The sequence below is a fragment of the Epargyreus clarus genome, unplaced genomic scaffold (genome assembly GCF_041222505.1).
Source record: "Epargyreus clarus isolate Ecla_fem2 unplaced genomic scaffold, WU_Ecla_fem_2.2 ptg000033l, whole genome shotgun sequence".
Classification (NCBI taxonomy): Eukaryota; Metazoa; Arthropoda; class Insecta; order Lepidoptera; family Hesperiidae; genus Epargyreus; species Epargyreus clarus.
In genome coordinates, this window is record NW_027332238.1 from 1,040,716 (window position 1) to 1,062,570 (window position 21,855).

The 21,855-nt window shown below is 38.0% G+C and overlaps 3 long non-coding RNA genes across 3 annotated transcripts; 2 read left to right on the forward strand and 1 right to left on the reverse strand.

The window, feature by feature from the left end:
* The first annotated feature begins 4,006 nt into the window (after positions 1 to 4,006).
* LOC140755513 (uncharacterized) lies at positions 4,007 to 6,563 on the forward strand. The gene is made up of 4 exons (XR_012103783.1): positions 4,007 to 4,141; positions 4,484 to 4,547; positions 5,447 to 5,537; positions 6,451 to 6,563. It is a non-coding gene; the product is annotated as an uncharacterized LOC140755513 (long non-coding RNA).
* Positions 6,564 to 13,981: 7,418 nt separating this feature from the next.
* LOC140755578 (uncharacterized) lies at positions 13,982 to 16,744 on the forward strand. The gene is made up of 3 exons (XR_012103806.1): positions 13,982 to 14,051; positions 15,542 to 15,639; positions 16,655 to 16,744. It is a non-coding gene; the product is annotated as an uncharacterized LOC140755578 (long non-coding RNA).
* A 1,520-nt stretch (positions 16,745 to 18,264) lies between these two features.
* On the reverse strand, positions 18,265 to 21,828 carry LOC140755575 (uncharacterized). Its single transcript, XR_012103805.1, has 3 exons — positions 20,963 to 21,828; positions 19,905 to 19,931; positions 18,265 to 18,459 (listed from the first exon to the last, which is right to left on the reverse strand). It is a non-coding gene; the product is annotated as an uncharacterized LOC140755575 (long non-coding RNA).
* Positions 21,829 to 21,855: the final 27 nt, after the last annotated feature.

Sequence of the window (21,855 nt, forward strand, 5' to 3'; positions counted from 1 at the left end):
CATCCACGTTGCTGAGAACCGGAACCGTTGGCGCAATATAGTCCAGAATAAGGTGATCCGTGGAGGGGGTCACGACTCTCAGCATTGAGGACATCGACGCAAAGAGGAGGATACATAAAAAATTGCTTGTCATGTTTGTAACTGTAAAACTACGTAAATAATAGATGGATTAAGGTATTTTTTTACATAACTTAGGATTATTTTACTTATATAAAAGAAAGTCGTGTTAGTTCCACTATTTATAACTCAAGAACGGCTGAACCGATTTGGCTGAAAATTGGTGGAGAGGTAGCTTAGAACCAGGAGACGGACATGGGATACTTTTTATCCCGTTCAACGGAAGTGGTTAAGGAACGCGGCCTCTCGATCGAGGGGTCAGAGCATCAAATCCCAGTCGGATATCTGATTTTTCAAAGTTATGTGCGTATTAGAAATTAATGATCACTTGGTTAAAACGGTGAAGGGAAACATCGTGAGGAAACCTGCATACCTGAGATTTATAAAAAAAATCTGAAAGGTATGTGAAGTCTACCAATTCGCACTTGGCCAGCGCGATGGACATCCCGGTGCACATTCTGAGAAGAGACCCGTGCCCAGCAGTGGGACAATAATGGGTTGTGTTTGATTATGGTTAAATGTATTTCCTGAAGGAAGACCTTAAAATAAAATTAGGGCCCCGGAAGGCACACTTCAAAGGCCATTTAGTCTTCACAATGTTTTTTTGTTTATGATATTGTTAGATATCTTTTTAACGTGGGTGAAATCGCAGTAGTAGTAAATATATATATTTAAATATTTGTAATATAAAATATATTTCTAAATATCCTGTATATTGAATTTTTTAAACGGGCCTTCAGGGCTAAATCCGTAACTATAAGAATTAGCGGGCAATGCTGAAAGAAGTAACGAGACCGATTTTGATAAAAAAACTAAAACTGCATCATTACTTTTATAAAATATATTTCTCCCTAGCCGGGAATCGCACTAGTTCATTTTGAAGAAAAATACATCCTCTATATTATTCCACATCTGATAGTGTCGCTTATAAGGATCAAATTCTGGGAAGTAATGTTATGTGACAAATTAAAGGAAAATTATTTTTTAAAGAAAATACATATAAGTGTATGCATAAGCCCTTCAGGACTACGCATAAGTCATAACATTGAAGAATTTGTTGGTTAATCAACTAATCACCCTGTATATTTTTCATCTCATAGATCCCGGAAAAATGATAGGAACTTTTATTTCTTATTAGGAACTTCCCTAATAATAAAATTAATATTATACTACACCACAGCGATACGTAGCGAGGCTTATATAATAACAAAAATATTATTGTACTTAACACACTTGTGTAATCACTATTTATATTTACAATTTAAGGATATTTATTCAATGATCACTGACGTCATTCCTAAGTCTTTAAGCGGCTGAAAACCAAGTATTTATTATGTAAAATTTATGCGTATAAACATTCATAGATTAGTAAAGATACTTCGCCGCCTTGAAATTGAATGAAGCCACAAACGGCTTATTTTAGTAAGTTCTTTTTTTGAATCCTTGACAAATGAAAACATTTGTAGAGAAAATTTACGAATAAATAACTAATAATGCGTAATTTACGAAATAAATAAATAATTATTTCAAATATTTTAGGGACATTTTAGCACGGAGACGTGGCAAAACATTTTTACGCAACTATTTCAATTCTCAAAACTGGGTACATTTTCTTGTTAGGAGTGAGTAATCTTTACTAGTCTATGTAGGCATTAATGTGTATAGCTTAAATCATACAAGAAATTAGTTGCGCTTATCAATGATTTGTTCCACTCAGTTTGTAAGACGCAATACGAACATTTGAATTGATACTCTATGACGTTAGCATAGACATCATCTTAAACAATCGGTTAGAACCCTTAAGCCTGCGGAGGGACATAGGTTCCCTCTGTGTGTTCTACCGGCTTTACAATGGTATGTGTTCTGAGGAACTGTTCGATCTGGTGCCTACATCACCCTTCCTTCATCGCACCACCCGCCGAAGGATGAGGCTCCATCCACATCAGCTTGACCCGTGGCGGTCCTCCACGGTTCGGTTTGCACGGTCATTTTTACCGCGTACGTGCAAAATGTGGAATTAACTTCCTCCTGAGGTATTCCCTCAGGACTATGACATGGGGCTCTTCAAGAGGGGTGTAAATAGAGCTCTCCTTCAAAGCCAGCGATGCATTGGCGCCTCTTCTGGTGTTGCAAATGTCCATAGGCGACGGTGACTGCTTTCCACCAGGTAGACCGTCTGCCTTATCGTTAGGTTAAATAAAAAAAAAAACAAGTACATAAATTAAGTTATGTAATTTTTCCAGAATAAAACCCTTACATCTAATAAAGTTTTGTTTTATTCATCCATATATTAATTTCCATCAATATGTATAGTGGGTAATAAATCCATTTCTTTTTCCCTTTCGAGGTGGTTCTGTGAGTTAAGTGGTATATTTCGCGGGGTCCATCTTTCCCGCCGGAAATATATTTTAAAAGGCAAAATGACTCTGTGAATTGTATATATCAGTGACTCCGAGTGAAAGGTTTTATGATTTAGACCGATAAAATGAATAGAAATTCATATTATGGAAGTTTAAATGATGTGTGTATTTAAATCAATCTTATCAATCAATTTAAAAATCAAGATACTTTTGCTTTTAGATCATTTTTAGATTCCCAGGCTAATCCAGCCAATATTTGTCGATCTTTTTCGCTTTATCTTTTACTGTAATAGGAAGACAGTTCAAATATTCACAATGCATTACTTCTATGGCTGCTATGATAACACATGTGAAAAATAAAAAAGAGATCGATTCACACTTGGCTTGGCTTGGAATTATTCTTTTGCGACTACTTGTTCTAGTAGATATACCTATTCTAGTTGTCCCTGTAGTTCCGGGACCAGAATAGGGCTACGGTATCCCCTGCCTGTCGTAGGAGGCGACTAAAAGGGGGCTTCCGGGGTTGCGGACGGCAAGAGTGGGAGCTCGAACCGTCCAGCAAGCAACTCCGGGAAGGACGGCGGTATGTGTGGTCGCATACCGTCGATACCAGACGATGTGGCGAGTGGTAAGCTCACCTGGGCGGAGCCCGGGGCAACGCGCTAAGAGGACTCCGGTTGCGTTCCTTTGGAGATCCGGAGCCCTCCACGCAGCGCCGAGGACGGCCACCGGGGGGGTTTTAGTGCGGTAAGAATCCCACATAACCCTGCGTCGCTCCCACGGCACCGGGTTTTGAAGGTTTCCCCCTCGTTAACAAAAAAGCATCTACTTTACGTATTATCTACGTATTTATCTACGTAATATTTTCTACGAAATTTAAAAATAAATAAAGCTTTGACTAATATAAATCACTTACTATTATTCCTCACAACGTACCAGTAGACGCATAGCTATTCTTTCTTTTCGAAAACAAATTAGTTCATATTACCATTGTACTTAAGGTTTCAAGGAAAAATCCGAAAACATAATAAGCCAGCGTTCTTCAATTAGTCATGTTTTTCTAGAAAATTATCTATATATAAACTGATATAATGTCTGTTTGTCTGTCCTAACTAATATTATAAATACGAATGGGAATGTGTGGGTGTGTTGGTGACGTCACACTAGAACATCCCGTACAAAATTTCATACCTAACAAATTTCAGACATACCCAAAAATGACGTCATTCGCGCCCGATTAGCGTTTCAGACAAGATGGCCGACTGTAGTATTTTATACTTTCATTTTTTTGAAAATATAATAAATCTTAAAGTTTTTTTTTAAACTGGGTCAATGAGAATCCTTTCAATATATTGTGATTATTTAAATCATTTATTCTTTGATTTTTTAATACTGTCATCATTCCAATTTATGAATGTTTTATTTTAAAGGAACTTTAAATGCATTTTTTTTTGTTTTACGAATAATATAACGAAACGCCACGGTATAACACTAGTATGCAAGAAACAAACAATAAATTGGGCATGTAAGGTAACTATATAAGGAGTTTCGTTCATAACCTTACCAAGTTGTAATCGAGACGTCGCCTGATATTGAGTTGTCAGAAATCAGTGAAATATTTAAAGTTAAAAATGAAGTTCCTACTAGCCATTGCAGTAGTACTTGTAAGTATTTTTTTATAATACAGGAGTAGCAGACGAGCATGCAGTCCACCTGATGGTAAGTAGCTACTGCCGTATGGACATCTGTAATCGACCTCAGATAGGATTATATTCCTACCTGAGGTCGGCCACAGATGCGCCGCTACCCCTGAGGACTAAGCTGGAACGCCTCGGAAAAGTATGTCTCCCTTACCACACCCTTCAAAACGGAACACAGCAGCGCCTAACACTGCTGTTATAACAGAAATAGGTGTAGCGGTGGTGCCGCCGGAGTCGAACCACAGAGGGTTCTACCACCGTCATTGTGTCTAACAATTAAAATATAAAGTATTTTATGTATTTCAGGTGGTTTTGGCAGTGTTTCTGATGCAGCCATGCTCTGCTATGCCCAACGGTATGGTGGGAGAAAGTAAGTAAAGATTTTAAAATAATAATTCGCCAAGTACGAGTCGACCTCGCACATGGAGGCTTCCGTACCACGTGTAACATAGCATATATTTTATTGTTCTTATTTGTATTTATTATAATAGCAGTAATATGTAAAATGGATTGTAAAAAATTCAACTGTCTTAGTACGGTTTAACAGTTTCGAAAAATACCGTTTTAAAGGTGGTAGAACCCTTTGCGGTTCGACTCCGGCACCACCGCCACACCTATTTCTACCTAATAACAGCAGTGTTAAGCGCTGCTGTGTTCCGGTTTGAAGGGTGTGGTAAGGGAGACAGACTTTTCCGAGGCGTTCCAGCTTAGTCCTCAGGGGTAGCGGCGCATCTGTGGCCGACCTCAGGTAGGAATATCTAATCCTATCTGGGGTTGATTAGAAATGTCCATGGGCGGCAGTAGCTACTTACCATCAGGTGGACTGCATGCTCGTCTGCTACTCCGACATTATAAAAAAAAAATACCGATTTGTTGTATGGAGAACCCTAATATTAAATTTTATTTCATTTTTTATAAAAATCGGCCTCGTAACTCCTTTCAGCATTTTTCGCTATTTTTTATAGTTTGAATTAGCGAAGCTGGGCCTGAAGACCTGGAGGCCCATTTGAAAAAATCATTCTGTATTTCTTATATATAAAATTCTCGTGTCACAATGTTAGTTATCGTACTCCTCCGAAACGGCTTTACCGATTTCACCAAATTGTATATGCATATTCAGTAGGTCTGAGAATCGGCTACTATCTATTTTTCATACCCCTAAGTGATAAGGGTTGTTCACCCTTAACATTTTTTTATTTATATGGCAACAACGTTTGCCGTCAGCTAGTTGCTTATATATTTTCTTTAATTATTGTTTTATTGTTACAGTGCAGGGAATGATTGGAAACTTTACCAAACCTTTTGCCAAAATGTCACAAGGTCTAATGAATATGATGGGACAAAATTAAACAGAATAAAGGTATGAGTAGAAATAGTTTTGATTGTAATAATTATATTTTGTATATTAGAATATACGCTATTACGTCTTTACCCTAACGCTGTTTATCCACCAACCACCGATACCGAGCCGATACCGATAATTAATGACGGCGCCGAAGTAGCGTACATACATTTACTATAGCAGCTTGTTCACCGCACGTCCGTCACCCGAGCACCGTCATCCCGGCCGCCGATATTCCGAGTAGATCGGCGCGACCGCTCGATCGGCACCGAGTTTTTGACGGGCCAATGTGCCGGCAATGTAAAACACATTAGAAATTGTCCTTACACAGCTGTCACACGAGTGACAGCTGGAACAAAATAAACCGCCGATATCGGTCGCAGTGGACAAACTATCGCCGTCACGACATAATTAAAATCGGCCCGAAATAATCTCGTTCTCGGTATCGGCTCGGTGACGGTGCAGTGGACAAACTTTTTAAGGGCACAGGGCCCCGTGTCCAGGGCCCCCAATAAATTACTAACAATTTGGCGCCGGGAGATCTCCCTGTGATCATCCCTTGGTGATTATGACCGGACAGCAGCCGTGCTCCGACAGTCTCAGTTCTGTTCTTTTATATCATAGATTAGTGAAGACTCACTCCTAACAATAAAATGTAACCAGGTTTGACAATTGAAATTGTGACATCTATTTTCGTGTTTGAAAAATATTAAAAAAATATTCTTCGATTTCGTGTTTTTGCACCACTTAACTGCACATGTCGGCATTGTCCTCATCATAATCGTCAAGATTAACAATTTTCGAGCGCCTTAGAGGAAGTTCATTGCAATGTTTTTGGATTGCAACAACTATTACTTTTTAGTTTACTTTAAAAGCTTAGTTTTTGATTTTATAAATTATATTTTTTAACTTAAGTATTTTATTTTTACAGCAATAAATCAAAGTGAAATCAGCCACCGGACTTCTAAACTAAGATGGCCAAAGAAATGTCAATAAAATATATAATGTAGTTTGAGTAAAATAAATTTGTGCACAATAATAAAAATCTTTTATTTAACCCTCAGATTAACTTGAAACTTCAACACTTATTTTTATAATAACAGCAGTGTTAAGCGCTGCTGTGTTCTGGTTTGAAGGGTGTGGTAAGGGAGACATACTTTTTCGAGGTATCACAACTTATTCCTGGGGGTAACCGTGCATCTGTAGCCGATATCAGGTAGGAATCTAATCCTATCTGTGATCAACAGATGTACATGGGCGCCAGTGACTTACCATCAGGTGGACTGCATGCTCGTCTGCTACTCCTGTATTCTAAACGTATTATAAGTTATGAAATGTCATTAAATTTTGACATGTCTCTTGTAATAGAAGTGTGATATATAAGTGGATAAAAAGTTATCATATGGTATATTGTAATCGATGGGACCGTGGGGACGGGAAGCGAAGCAATTTTATAAAGAATTGTCTTCGCGTTTCATTGAGAATTTCAGACCTCTGGTGACCCAAGAGCTGGAGCTTACCTCGGTCAACAAATAAGTTTGGCAATACAACGAGGTAACGCTGCTAGTGTCTTTGATACACTACCGCGGGGCAGCGATTTGGCTTTATATTTATATTATTTATAATTTTAGTTAGTTAGTTAAGTTAGTTAGAAGTATACACTATGATATCATAAAGATTAATGCGCCGTTTAAAATAAATTATTTGTTCTTTGATCGACATAAATTACATTCTTTACACCGTACCAATAAGTAGCAGAGATGTGTCGAAACAGATCGACTCGAGTCAGTACTCGAGTACTTACGAAAATATTACTGTGTCAAGTGGCTTCCAATTTGCCTTTGCCGGAATGCTCACATTCAATATTTTCTTATTGTTTACTATTTAATCCCACTGCTGTTATTAGCTGTTGCCCAAAGTGAATCAGGACATTGGCTACACGCACTCCCTTCCAACAATATTGGCACCGTGCTGGATCCTAAAACGTTGCGAATTTCTATAGATAGGTCTCCGGCTCGGTGCCAAGATTTGCGAGTCTCACTTTTGTCCGTGTGGGCAGGAGGTGGACACGTTGGGTTGACATGGCTTGTCCCGTATCAGGAGTGCCGGCAGGCTATATCGTCACGGGACTCTGAACAGTTTGATTCGTCGGGCTCTTGCTACCGTCTCTATACCAGCGACTTTAGAACCCCCAGGTCTTTTTAGAGACGGTGGCAAGAGACCTGATGGAATCACTCTAGTTCCATGGAGTCTCGGACGACCCCTGATATGGGACGCAACGTGCGTTGATACTTTAGCCCCCTCACACCTAGCTAATACTCCAGTGAAAGCGGGGGCTGCAGCCGACCATGCCCAGACTCTCAAGCGTCGCAAATAAAGTAATTTATTAGACAATTACTTGTTTGCGGCGCTTGCTTTAGTGACAATGGGTCCATGGTCATCTGACATGAAAAAATTCATGTCAGATTTGTCGACCAAACTTGTCACTGCTTCCGATGACCAAAAAGCTGGCGGCTATTTTGCACAAAGATTAAGTCTTGCCGTGCAGCAAGGAAACGCCGCCAGCGTTTTGGGAACCATGCCTCACACGGAAATTTTAGATGGCTTTTTTTATTTATAATTTTCTTGTATATTTTGTAAATAAGTCCTTTTTTAGTTTATAGTTTAAAGTTTATTTTATTACTTAAAATTTCCTATATTTAGTAATTATAATTGTAAATAACATAGATATAATATTTAACATCGAATAAATCCCACTGCTTACTTCAAACAACGCTTCCAGTTTCTACACTTGTCCCATGACCGATCCCTCCGTTCTACAGAAAATCTTGCTCTCTGTACTAGAGATATGCCGAAACAGGTCGACTCAGTACTCGAGTACTTACATAAACTCGCATACGAGTACTAACAAGTGATACTCGAGTACCAGTGATACTCGAATACTGACGGTACTCGTACACAGACTCCAGTCTTATGTACCTTATATAGGCAAACTAGTGAATACAGCAACAATTGTGCAAGTAACGACTTGTTTTATTTACTTTAGTTTAGGCACCCTTTTTTGTCTTCGGACTATTGGACTGTGTTACAAAGTACTCGAGTACTTCGTAAGTAACTCGAGTACTTTGTGAGTAGGTACTCTGGACTCGAGTACTGACTCGATTCTTTTTTATATGAGTACTAAAGTACTCGAATACCAAAAATGGCCGACTTGTCACATCATTAATTAGTAGGCTCAGACGCATATTATTATCCATTCTTTCTTTTGAAATACAAATTAGTTCTTATTACCATATTATGTTTCAAGGAAAAATACAAAAATCGTAATAAGCCATCTGTGTTGTTCATTAGTCATGTTTTCCTGGAATTTATGTATATATAAACTGATATGATGTTTGTTTGTCTGTCCTAATTTATATTATAGCTAGTGGTGCCCGCGGCTTCGCCCGCATTTTAAAGAAATAATATGACATACATAAACCGGAAAATTTGTACCTGCATTAGATTTAAAGTGGTGCCATCTGTCGAAAATTGGTCTTACCAACTCCCAAACCCTCGGGCTCTTGGACAAAAACTTTGCTAAAGATCATCACTTGATCAAATGCATAGTTTCCGATTCTATAACTACTTACGAATTAAAAAATATTAAAAAAACCTTTTCCCACGGCCTAAATTGTGAATCTAAACCATTCTCAAGTCCCCTTGAACACACACAACAAATTTCATCAAAATCAGTCCAGTCGCTTAGGAGGAGCTCAGTGACATACACACGCAAGTAAGAAATATGTATATAAAAATTGAAAATGTGACTTTCTTTGTTTATTTCATTGCATAGGTAAAGTGACCATTTATTATTGCAGTCAAAACGGGACATCGATTTTTTTATGTCAATTACTTTTTACTTGAAAAAATATAATTTAAAAAATTTAAAGATCACGCTCTTATGATAAAAATCAACTAAAAAGTAGAAAATAATTTTCAATATAGAAATCATTTAAGGAACAGTAAATAGCATAACTGTGGAAAAAGTGTGGGGCGCTTTTCCAAAACTGATAAATGGTTTGGGTGAAAATAACTCCCATGCTTTTTTGACAATTATGTATACTATTTACTGTTACTTAATTAGAAGTTACTTAATTAAACGTTACTAGAATATCAAGACGGCGGAAATTTTCTTATCCACCCCATGATGACATGGGTATCAGATGAAAAAGTTTGCTCTAAATTACATGAAAAAAATGCTTTTAAAACATTGTTATTTAATTAAACTATTTTAATATTTAGTTACCATTATTGTCATTTGGGAAAACGGGACAATTTTGTGTCCCGAGGTTTATTTCGGGACGACGGGACGAAGCATTGAAAAACGTTTGAAATGAAATGAAAATAAATATATTTATTTTATATAGGCCAACGGCGGCACTTACAAATTGTCAGTTACAATAATTTCTTAAACTACTACCGGATCGGAACGCGACCTCTACTGAGAAGATCCGGTAAGAAACTCAGTGGGTTTGTCTTTTTTTTTTTTTTAATAATTATTCTCTTTTCCCTTTTTTTTAAATGCTATCATTTTACACATAATTAATAAAGTGAATAATTAATAAAGTTCAAAACGGGACGTATGGTTACTTTAGATATAGGGTAACTTTTACCCTGAAAATATACCTTTCTCGAGGGATAGATAAAAACTTGTGAATGCTAACGATGTCATGGATAAAAGCTTGCATTAATATAGGCTTGGATTCCTATCTGAGGTTGGCCAAAGGTGCGTTGTTACTCCTGAGAACTAAGATGGAACACCTCGGATAAATATGTTTCCCTTACAACACCTTTTCAACCAGTACCCTAAACATGAGTTTTCAAAACATCCCTCAAATTTACGTTACGTTTACTCAATCCATTATTCTGTTCCGTTTGCTTCAGCAGACTGAGTAAACATAACAATAAGTAAGTGCTCAAGTCTGTTTGTCTGCCTCACATGTTCGCAAAAAAGAGAGACAAAAATTTTTTTAACAAAAAATACAACCGACTTCTATGTCACTACAAAGTAAAAAATTATTGAAATAAATGTTGGTTTAGTACATATTTCTGAAGTCGGCGCTCAATATATTTCGTTGGATAACGATGTAAACAGCGTGTCTAATATGAGTCTAATTTTTTTTCATCCTTTTTAGTGATCATATACTAACATTTATATTAATACAATATAAAATTGTAAAAAAGTGATCATGAATGAAGGTAAGGTCTGAATTTACATTGATTGGAACCGCCCGCTCGCAGGGCGCTACCGCGCCCTGCTCGCTTAGTTTTATATTATCTTATATGTTCCAACCTAACCTAACTAAATAGTCAATGATGAACTGGCTTTGCAATTTCATTAGAACCTACACCAAATATCTTTAAACACAACTCAATTATTCCTATCGGTTGAGGAGTTACATATTTTGTCTCCGAGCCACATTATCAGACCCTTAAATAGTCAATGATGAACTGGTTTTGCAATTTTATTAGAACCTACACCAAATATCGTCAAACAAAACTCAATTATACCCATCGGTTGAGGAGTTACATATTTTGCCTCCAGAACCTGCTCTGATCCTCATCATATTTAAATGGGACCAACTTGTAGCAATTGTCTACACACGAAATTAAAGGCATTAAAATAGGTTCATAAACGGCGAAGTTATGGCTGTTATATTTACATGGGTGGAGGAGTTCCCCTCATTTTCTCCAGAACCCATATATGGATGCTAACCATATTTAAATGGGAACAACTTCCAGCTCGTCCCTACACAATAAAAAAAGAATTATTAAAATCGGTCCATTAACGGCGGAGTAATTCGTGTACAATGTACATACATACCGACCGACCCGATACCGACGAATTGATAACCACCTCCTTTTTGAAGTCGGTTAAAAACATAAAGCGCCATTTCGTCAATTTAGACATTTAATGTTAGGTTACTGCATAGATATATTATCCTACTGACTTAGTATAATATATCTATGGGTTACTGACACTATAGTTCTGATTCAGTCAACTAGGGGCGCTGATTGGAATTTGTATGGGCAAATACGTAAATAAATACCAAAACAGTCATATTTGTCAAAACGTAAAAACTCATGGTAAGGGTACAGAACATACAGCTTAAAACTGCTGCTGTTTGGCAGAAATAGGTGTGGCGGTGGTCAAACCAGAGGGTTCTAGTACTTCAAATCTACTTTGAATGATATAAATGTTTTACAAAAAAACACGAAAAGCTGCGGTTTAAAACTAGTATGCAACAAAGAAATAATAAATTGGGTATGTAAGGCAAGTATATAAAGAGTTTCGTTCATAATCTTCTTGTAAGTTGTAATCGAGACGTCTAACATTGCATTGTTAAAAATCAGTTAAATAAATTTAAAATGAAGTTCCTACGAGCCTTTGCAATTGTACTTGTAAGTTAATATTAAACATTTTTTTTTATAATATAGGAGTAGCAGATGAGCATGCAGTCCACCTGATGGTAAGTGGTTATTGCCGCACATGGACCCCAGATAGGATTAGATATTCCTACCTGAGGTCGGCCACAGATGCGCCGCTACTCATGAGTACTATGTTGGAATGCCTCGGTAAAGTAAATCTCTCTTACTACACTGGACTGAAATTTTTTAGACAACATTTGAAGGTAAGAAGAAGGTAGAAACCTTTGTGGTTCGACTCCGGCGGCACCACCGCCACACCTATTTTTACCTAATAACGGCAGTGTTAGGCGCTGCTGTGTTCCGGTTTGAAGGGTTTGGTAAGGGAGACAGACTTCTCCGAGGCGTTCCAGGACTAACCTCAGGGGTAGCGGCGCATCTGTGGCCGACCTCAGGTGGGAATATTTAATCCTATCTGGGGGCGGCAGTAGCCACTTACCATCAGGTGGACTGTATGCTCGTCTGCTACTCCTATATTATAAAAAAAAACCATTTGCAATATAGTTTTTGAAATATTTAATTTCATATAAAAAACGTTTCATCCATTAAGCAGCTCGGTGAAGGTCGTCTTATATCGGGATCTTAGACCACTATTTCTGTCTAATAACTTTGTTTATTTATTTTGTTGCACCAACAAGGTATACACCAACAATAAATATAGGTACAAATTATCACAAGACATAAAACAAGAGTTACCTCAATTATAGGCGCAAACAATATTGCACAGAGGATAACAGAAAATAATGAAAAAAAAAAAAGGATTTTTACAAGGATTTTTTAAAAGATAACAGCAGTATAAACCGCTGTTGTGTTCTGGTTTAAAGGGTGTGGTTTGGGGGACACACTTTTACGAGGGATAACGTAATAACGGAGCTAGGTGATCCTGCCCGGGGAGTGGCCGTGCTCCGACAGTCCAAGTTCGGAGTTTGTATATATGCCAGATGTTGAGAAAACTTCGATAGCGTGATTCAGGATACTCGTGGCGCCCCCTCTTGACGAGTAGCGGGAGGTCGCCACACCACTAATCAATATATTAATAAATATTTGTTATACGTAATTTCTGAAAGGTTAATTATTATGGAAATCAAGTTTAATTATAATATATTAAGATTATTTAATATTTTAACAATATAAATACATAAAAAAACAGACATTGATAAGTGCCATCGAACACCAATCAGAAATGTATTGCAAATGGCGTCCGCACCGCTCATTCAGACCTGCGCACGAGAGCTGTTAACCCCCCGCTAAACAGCGGGGTTGGTATAATTTTAATGTTGTCTCATTATATTATAATATTATTAATAATGTTACATTATTATGAAAGAACATTTAAAAAATCCGGGGAGTATTCACCCCCTTGAGAATTTTCCCGAGCAAAGAGGGTACCCTCGAGACGCGAATAATTCCTACCCACCCCCATATTGCAAACGCAGACGCAAACGTGGCATATGCGAGACCGGTGCGTATAAAGCAAAGAGTATAGTAACCTATTGGTATAAAGTCCCATTTTGCTAAAAGAGCTGCGCAACGGACGAAACTACCTATATATAATTATAGTTTAAAAACTAAACACCACGCCAAAATCGCAGAAGGAAAATCCTTAATCCTGATTCCTTACGATCCTGATGAGAAAATGGGATAAAATTATCAAAATTGTGTATTGTCATCGGTTCTTTATAATTGTTCAAAATTTTAAATTTTTCGGACCGTTCAAAGTGGGTAAAAATCGAGTTCAAAGATTCCGTTACATATATACATACATACAGACAACCCAAGCTAATAAAAGCGTGGTAAAAATTGGGACTGTTTGTCCGGCGTACATACATAATTTATTTTATACAGTTGATGAATTCTATTATATGACTTAGACAATTTTTTGTTATCAATTTTAAGTGTTGAAATTATATTGTTATTTATATACTATTACTTACAATGTATTGATATTTTAATGTATAGATTTACAAATTTAGTAGTTATACTACATATTTTATGTATTTCAGGTTGTTTTGACAGTGTTTCTGATGCACTGCTCTGCTACACCCGACATTATAAATAGTTTATGTAAGTAACTATTTTGTAATAAAAACGTTGATGGTTTGATGTCTGGCGGATAAATTGTCTATTGTCTAGCGGATGAAGACGGTAGAACCCTCTGTGGTTCGACGCCGGCGGCACCACCGCCACACTTATTTCTGTTATAACAGCAGTGTTAAGCGCTGCTGTGTTCTGGTTTGAAGTGTGGTAAGGAAGACATACTTTTCCGAGTTCCAGCTTAGTCCTCAGGGGTAGCGGCGCATCTGTGGCCGACCTCGTTGATTACAGATGTCCATGGACGGCAGTAGCCACTTACCATCAGGTGGACTGCATGCTCGTCTGCTACTCTATATTATATATAAAAAAAAAAATATTAATTGGGCAAAAGAAGCGGTTCGCCTCGGGTCCCCGATCCTGGGGGGCGTGCATTGCCTTGCATTTGGCCAATTATTTAGTTAATCCAGGAGAATTTATAACAGGCGCTTGCGACTCGTCTCCAAGTTTGATCCTTTGTCGAGTCCTGTGTGATGTCACAGGCTACTTAAGGAGCGTTTTGTATAAGTGTCTCCCTTGCCACACATCATACCCAGAGCCGGATTAATCTTAAGGCAGAGTAGGCAACTGCCTAGGGGCCCAGGATCGACAGGGGCCCACTGCAGACTCCGTACTAACACGCAGCCAACCCGCGTTGAGCACGCATAGAGCCTGCGTATGTCTGAACCCGCCCTTAGGACGTCATCCATGCCTATATCGGGAATTGTATTCAGGAATGTGGGTAGAAGGCAAAAAAAAAAAACATTATTTAGTCAGTCAGAGTAGGTAAAGAAAAGGGGCCCGAAAATTGTGTTGCCTACAGGCCCATACAGGGTTAATCCAGCTCTGATCATACCAGTACCCTTAGGCTGTCTGTCCACCGACCACCGATATCAAGCCGATACCGATAATTGATGACGGCGCCGAAGTAGCGTACATACATTTACTATAGCAGCTTGTCCACCGCACGCCCGTCATCCTAGCACCGTCATCCCGGCCGCCGATATTTCGAGTAGATCGGCGTGACCGCTAGATCGGCACCGAGTTTATGACGGGCCGATGTGCCGTCAATGTAAAACACATTGGAACTTGTCCATACACTGCCGTTACACGAGTGACAGCTGCACGAGTGACAATAAAAAAATTGTAAACAAAATTAAATCTACAAATAACCCTACGTTTTTCATGGTTCCTTTACATCTTTTAACCAATTTACATTTCCATATGATAGACCAACTATAAGATAAGTAGTATTTAACAGAAAAAAAAACACTGAATCATCAAATTTGTACACGCAGTTAACGAAAGGAGACGAAGAGCTGAATTTTTAAAAAAATATATAAAACAATCTACTTATAGTGCAAAAACGGTAACACTTTTACAAAGGTTATATCTTATTCTCTGAGAGGTCAGTCTCCCAAGTTTGTCGTGGTACTTACGGGACACCCTGTATATTTTCTTTAATTATTGTTTTATTGTTACAGTTAATGATGTACCTGCAGAGGCTAGGGAAATTGCGAAAAATACACAAAATGTAACGAATATGACGGTACCGTCTTTATTAGTAGTATATCGATGGACGGTACGTAATTAAATAGAATAAATTTATACGTCGAAATAGTTTTTATTCTAATAATTATATTTTTTATAATTAGAATACGCTATGACGTCTGGTTACGCCGCGACGCTTATTCGCTTGTGCATACAGTTCCATCCGCAATCATCCAATCCCGACGCACGTACTCCGGTGACGTCTACGATGACGTACTGTATGCACATTGGTCACTAGTCCCAAGGACGGACGAGTGGGCCTTGAGCTACGTAACCTTTTTTTATAACATAAGAGTAGCAGACGAGCATGCAGTCCACCTGATGGTAAGTGGCTACTGCCGCCCATAGACATCTGTAATCAACCCCAGATAGGATTAGATATTCCTACCTGATGTCGGCCACAGATGCGTCGCTACCCCTGAGGACTGAGCTGGAACGCCTCGGAAAAGTCAGTCTCCCTTACCACACCCTTCAACAATACTTCTTCTTCAACAATAGATTGCAACAATTATTACGTTTTAGTTAATGTAAAAGCTTAGTTTTTGGTGTTATAAATTACCAGATTTTGCCCGTGGCTTCGCCCGCGTTTAAAAGAAAATAATATGACATACTAAAATACATAAAACTGAAAATTCGTTCCTTCATTGGAATGACAGTGGCGCCATCTGGTCGTACCAACTGTTAAACCTTCGTGGGCTCATAGACAACAACTTTGCTAAAGATCATCAGTTGATCAAATCCATAGTTTACGATTCAATCCTTGGTAATATCGATTAAAATATCAAAATATCGTTTTTTTGGTCCAAAAGATCGATTCTCCGATTAATCGATCTTAGATCGCCATCCCTAGTTCCCGTGGGATTTCCGGAATAAAAACTATCCTATATCCTTTCTCGGGTCTCAGACTATCTTTGTACAAAATTTTATTAAAATCGGTTCAGTGGTTTAGGCGTGAAGAAGAGACAACCAGACAGACAGACAGAGTTACTTTCGGATTTATAATATTAATAAGGATATTTTTTAACTTAAGTATTATATTTTTACAGCAATAAATCAAAGTGATATCAGCCACCGGACTTCTAAACTAAGGTGGCCAAAGAAATGTCGATAAAATAAAATAAATGTCTGCACAATAATACATATCTTTTATTTAACTCTCACATTAACTTAAAACCTCAATAGTTATTCACTTGTTTTTATTATAACAGCAGTGTTAAGCGCTGCTGTGTTCTGGTTTGAAGGGTGTGGTAAGGGAGACATACTTTTTCGAGGCATCACAACTAGTCCTGGGGGTAGCCGCGCATCTGTGGCCGATCTCAGGTAGGGTGGTGATCACACCATCAGGTGGACTGCATGCTTGTCTGCTACTTACTCTTGTATTATTATAAACGTATTATAAGTTATGAAATATCATCTAATTTTTGCAATGTCTATTGTAATGGAAGTGTGATAAATAAGTGGCTAAAGATTGCAGATAAATATTAGTTGGTGAGCCCAAGAGGGGATTTCGGAAGTGTCTCGAGCCCGTCAGACTAAGATATGGGAGATACCTTATACCCTGTAGAGTGTCCTAAACCATAAATGAGCTTTCTATGTCGGGGGGTTTGAAAATCAAAAAAATCGATGACTGGACATGCTCGAGCGTGGTCAATTTTCTTTTTCATATAAAGGAAATAATTCTAGAAAACGGGAAACATCATAATCTGTCAATTACCACACGTCGATGTAGCGAAAAAAAGTCATTTTGAAAAAAGAACATCCTGTATTATTATGCTATCTGATAGTGTCACTTATTAGATTGAATACCTGGGAAGTAATGATGCATCACAAAGTAAAGGAAAAGGCTCATTTTTAAGAAAATACATTATTCTTCATACATTCTCATACAATTATTTTTTCAAATCGTAGAATAAGAAAACCCCCCGCTGAATCGAAAAAGATCATATAACCTTTTCTTTATTCTAACGTCTAATCTACACATTCGTATAGGTCCCAATGACGCTCGAGTTTCTACAGATTTAGCTTCCTGGGCTCCCCTACCATATTGCTGGTTATGGAAGAATATATGCATTTTTGAATCCCTTCTAAGCGTTTTAATATAAGTAAGATATTGGATATTGATAAATTGTTATTTGTTGGGTACCAATAAAAAACTGTCATAAATGCCACTTAATATATTTTAATATATTTATATAAGTATATTTCCATTGCGTCCATTGCGTAGTTCGTCTGGCAGTGTTACTGCAGCCCCTCTCAAACCAACGGTTACTACAAAGTGAGAACTACCCTGAAAAAGGCAGATATAGCAACTTTATTATTTATTACAAAGAATTAGAATAATCTGACGGCACCACCGCCACACCTATTTCTGTTATAACAGCAGTGTTAAGCGCTGCTATGTTCTGGTTTGAAGACTGTATGAGAGACATTCCTTCTTATCTGAGGCATTCCACCTTATTTTATAATGTAGTATTAGTATGGTAAAATGCTACTACTGCCCATGGACATCTGTAATCAACCCCAGATAGGACCTACCTACCTACCTACCTGACCTACCTGAGCTCGGTCAGAGATGCGCCGCTACCCTTGGAGACTAAGCTGGAATGCCTCGGAAAAATATGTCTCCCTTACACCCTTCAAGCCGGATGGATGGAACTTCGTCCTTCGGCGAGTGGTGCGATGGAGGAATGGTTAAGTATGCACCAGGTCATAGTTCCACGGGTACAAATGTCAAATAAACATTGCATAATAATTTCGAAAAATCAGAGGAGGCCGGGTACTCGAACCACGGACAGATGAATGTTCGCAGATACTGCTCAGTTTTATTTTGGTAAATCTTACCTCACGCCACCTGGAACAAAGACATGATTTAAATAAAAAAAACAACGGGTTGCACTCCACTAACCTAACCTAACCTAACCTGAATAATGCGTACGGACTCGATTGACGAATGGAACAGAAGGAAACAAGAGGAAGCAACACAAGGCTCTACCACCAAAGTTTTCTTCCCCGATGGACTATAAGGCTGAACCACAAATTAGTACAGATGTTCACGGGACACGGCGGATTCTCCTCGTATTTGCATCGCTTCAAATGCAAGGAGAGTCCGTCGTGTGTCTGTGACTCTGATGTAGAAGAAAGTGCTCTGCACATTATTTCTGAATGTCTCGTGTATTGTAGATATAGGAATGATATAGAAACAGAACTAAATATAAAAATAAATAGAAATACACTTAGCAACATATTAGAAGATAAGATAAATAGAGATAGATTTTTAGAATACTGTGAAGTAATAATAAAGAAAGTTAATAACATAAATAAGTAATATAAGGTCATGTAAAACTTAAATATCAATAAAATGTAGAAAAAGAGATAACTGATATGAAAAGGAAAAAAACAGACCAGGACTCCGAACTATATTTCGGAGGACAAAATAGTGAAATATCAAAAAAAAAGTAAAAAAAACCTGAATAATGAAATATAACTATAATAACAAATGTAACTGACTGACTGAAATGTATCAATGGGTTGATGTATTTTTTCTATGCTGACACCGGATGACCTGACTTTTGCAGTTTGCTTAGCCGTCTTACGAATTTTCGATCAGGGCACGTGTCCTATGAGTTTAACATTTTTACTCATCGCAAAAAGTGCACAACGCCGCTATAGGTTTCACTTCAGAAAAGTTAAAAACAATAAAAAAAAGTTTAACGTCGTCCCCGTATGACCAGGGATTAAAAATAGCTTGCAATTATTTTTTACACATACAATACCTGAAGTTAATGACAGATAGGCGCAGGGATGGCGATCTGAGATCGATTAATCGAAGAATCGATCTTTTGGGCCAAAAGACGATTATTTTAATCGATCTCCAGTAATGGATCGATTCAGTGAATCGATCTTTCATCCCAGAAAATCGAAAGTCGATCTTTCGAAGCCGGTTGAATGTGTTATAGAGACTTATTGCTGACGCGTATGTATTTCAGGGCTTGTTTGGTCCTGATGACCCTTTTTTCGCTATCTTCGCCCTTTTTTGATTGAAAAGATCGGTTTTTGGAAGATTTTTGGCGATTTTTCGCACTTCGATCCGAATCGACTCGAGAATCGATCTTTTTCGGATAGAATCGCCATCCCTAGATGAGCGAGGGGAGGGAGATGCTTGACTTTTGGCGGGAAGTCATGCTGTCCATGGGCGGCAGTAGCCACTTACCATCAGGTGGATTGCATGCTCGTTTGCTACTCCGAAATTATAAAAAAAAATAGTTACGAAGAAAACACATATATGGTTATACTAACCATTAAGAAGGCTCGTACTGTTCAGACCTGAAAATTACAACCATTTTTTAAAACTTAATTTTAAATGAGTAAAATAATAAATTTTAATCTATTCACGCAGTGGCGGTAAGGCGTGGATGACGTGCCCCACAGCCTCGCGACCCAGGGGCCTCGCGCCTCTAGTGGTCAACGAAAAAAAAACGTCGCCGGAATGAACCCATCACTGAAATACGTTTTCTGCGATAGTCTATGTGACATTTGTAATTTTGTAAAATCAAAACATTTTTTTAGACTAGGGGCCTAGGTTTTCCGCCTGGGGCCCCCGACGACCTTAGTGCGTCTGAATAGATTGTATTGTGGCAGAGGGCCCCGCAAAATGTATTTTGCTTACCTTAAAATTGATTTTGTCCTAAATTTTGCCACATAAAATTTAGAGCTTACGCCACCAATTCTAAGCAAAGAATAGATCTACATATCCATCATATTAGATATATATAATATAAATATATGGGGTTGATTATAGATGAGCATCTGTAATCAACCCCAGATAAGATTCGAGTCCTCACAGGTCGGAAGCAGGTACGCCGCTACCCTTGAGGACTTTTTTTAGCGACTGAGTTTGGGGACCCTCCAGGATCAGGGGTCGTGGGCGGAAAATCCCTTCTCCCTCCACCCTTATCCGCTAGGGGTGGAAGTGATGCCATCGGAGTCGAATCACAAAAATTTATACAATTACTAGCTGGATGAACAACCCTTATCACTTACGGGTTTGAAAAATAGATATAATATTTGAAACTGCGATGGTAGCGAAGTCTGTCGAATCCAATGTGAAACATTCCAATATCAACAACTACTTACGAATTAAAAATTAATTTAAAAAAATCCTTTTCCCACGGACTAAATTGTGAATCTAAACCATTCTCAAGTCCCCTTGAACACACACAACAAATTTCATCAAAATCAGTCCAGTCGTTTAGGAGGAGTTCAGTGACATACACACGCACATATGAAATATATATAAAGATTTAACTATTTCATAAATTTATTTTAGAAAATATGTAGAATGAAGTTATACTTACGCAAAACACGGTTAACGATAGTAAGGATCTGATTAATGAGATTAGCTGAAAATATAAAAAATGCAAACTCATTATATTATTGCTCCAACGCACAGAATAATAAAAAAATATTCTGTGGTTGTAGAATGGTGCGGGTGTCAGTTTATAGTGTCATAATTTACATTGACAGCTGTCATATGACACGACTAATGAGGTATAGTCCGCGCCAAACTGCTAGTCCGTTCTGAATATAGAAAAGAGTCGCGTCGAATAGTCGAATAGTTTGGCGCGGACCAGAAAAATATAATTTACTAGTGGTGCCCGCGGCTTCGCCCGCATTTTAAAGTAATAATATGACATACATAAAACCTGCATTGGAATGGCAGTGGTGCCATCTGTCGAAAATTGGTCTTACCAACTCCCAAACCCTCGTGGGCTCTTGGACAACAACTTTGCTAAAGATCATCACTTGATCAAATGCATAGTTTCCGATTCTATAACTACTTACGAATTAAAAATTATTTAAAAAAACCTTTTCCCACAGACTAAATTGTGAATCTGAACCATTCTCAAGTCCCGTTAAACACACACAACAAAATTCATCAAAATCAGTCTAGTCGTTTAGGAGGAGTTCAGTGACATACACACGCACATAAGAAATATATATATAAAGATTACCCGTCGTGAAGTTTTCATAAGCTTTTATACATATATTAAAAAAAATCCTTCCCTATCCTTCCCTTCGTCATGTTCAAACTACACACAATCACACAAGTATAGTCCGCGCCAATCTGCTAGTCCGCTGAAGTTGTTGCGAGCAGGTGTAGTCATACAATTTGCTATGGCGACGCGATCCATTTCTATATTCAGAGCGGATTAGCAGTTTTACGCGGACTATAACATATTAAAAATAA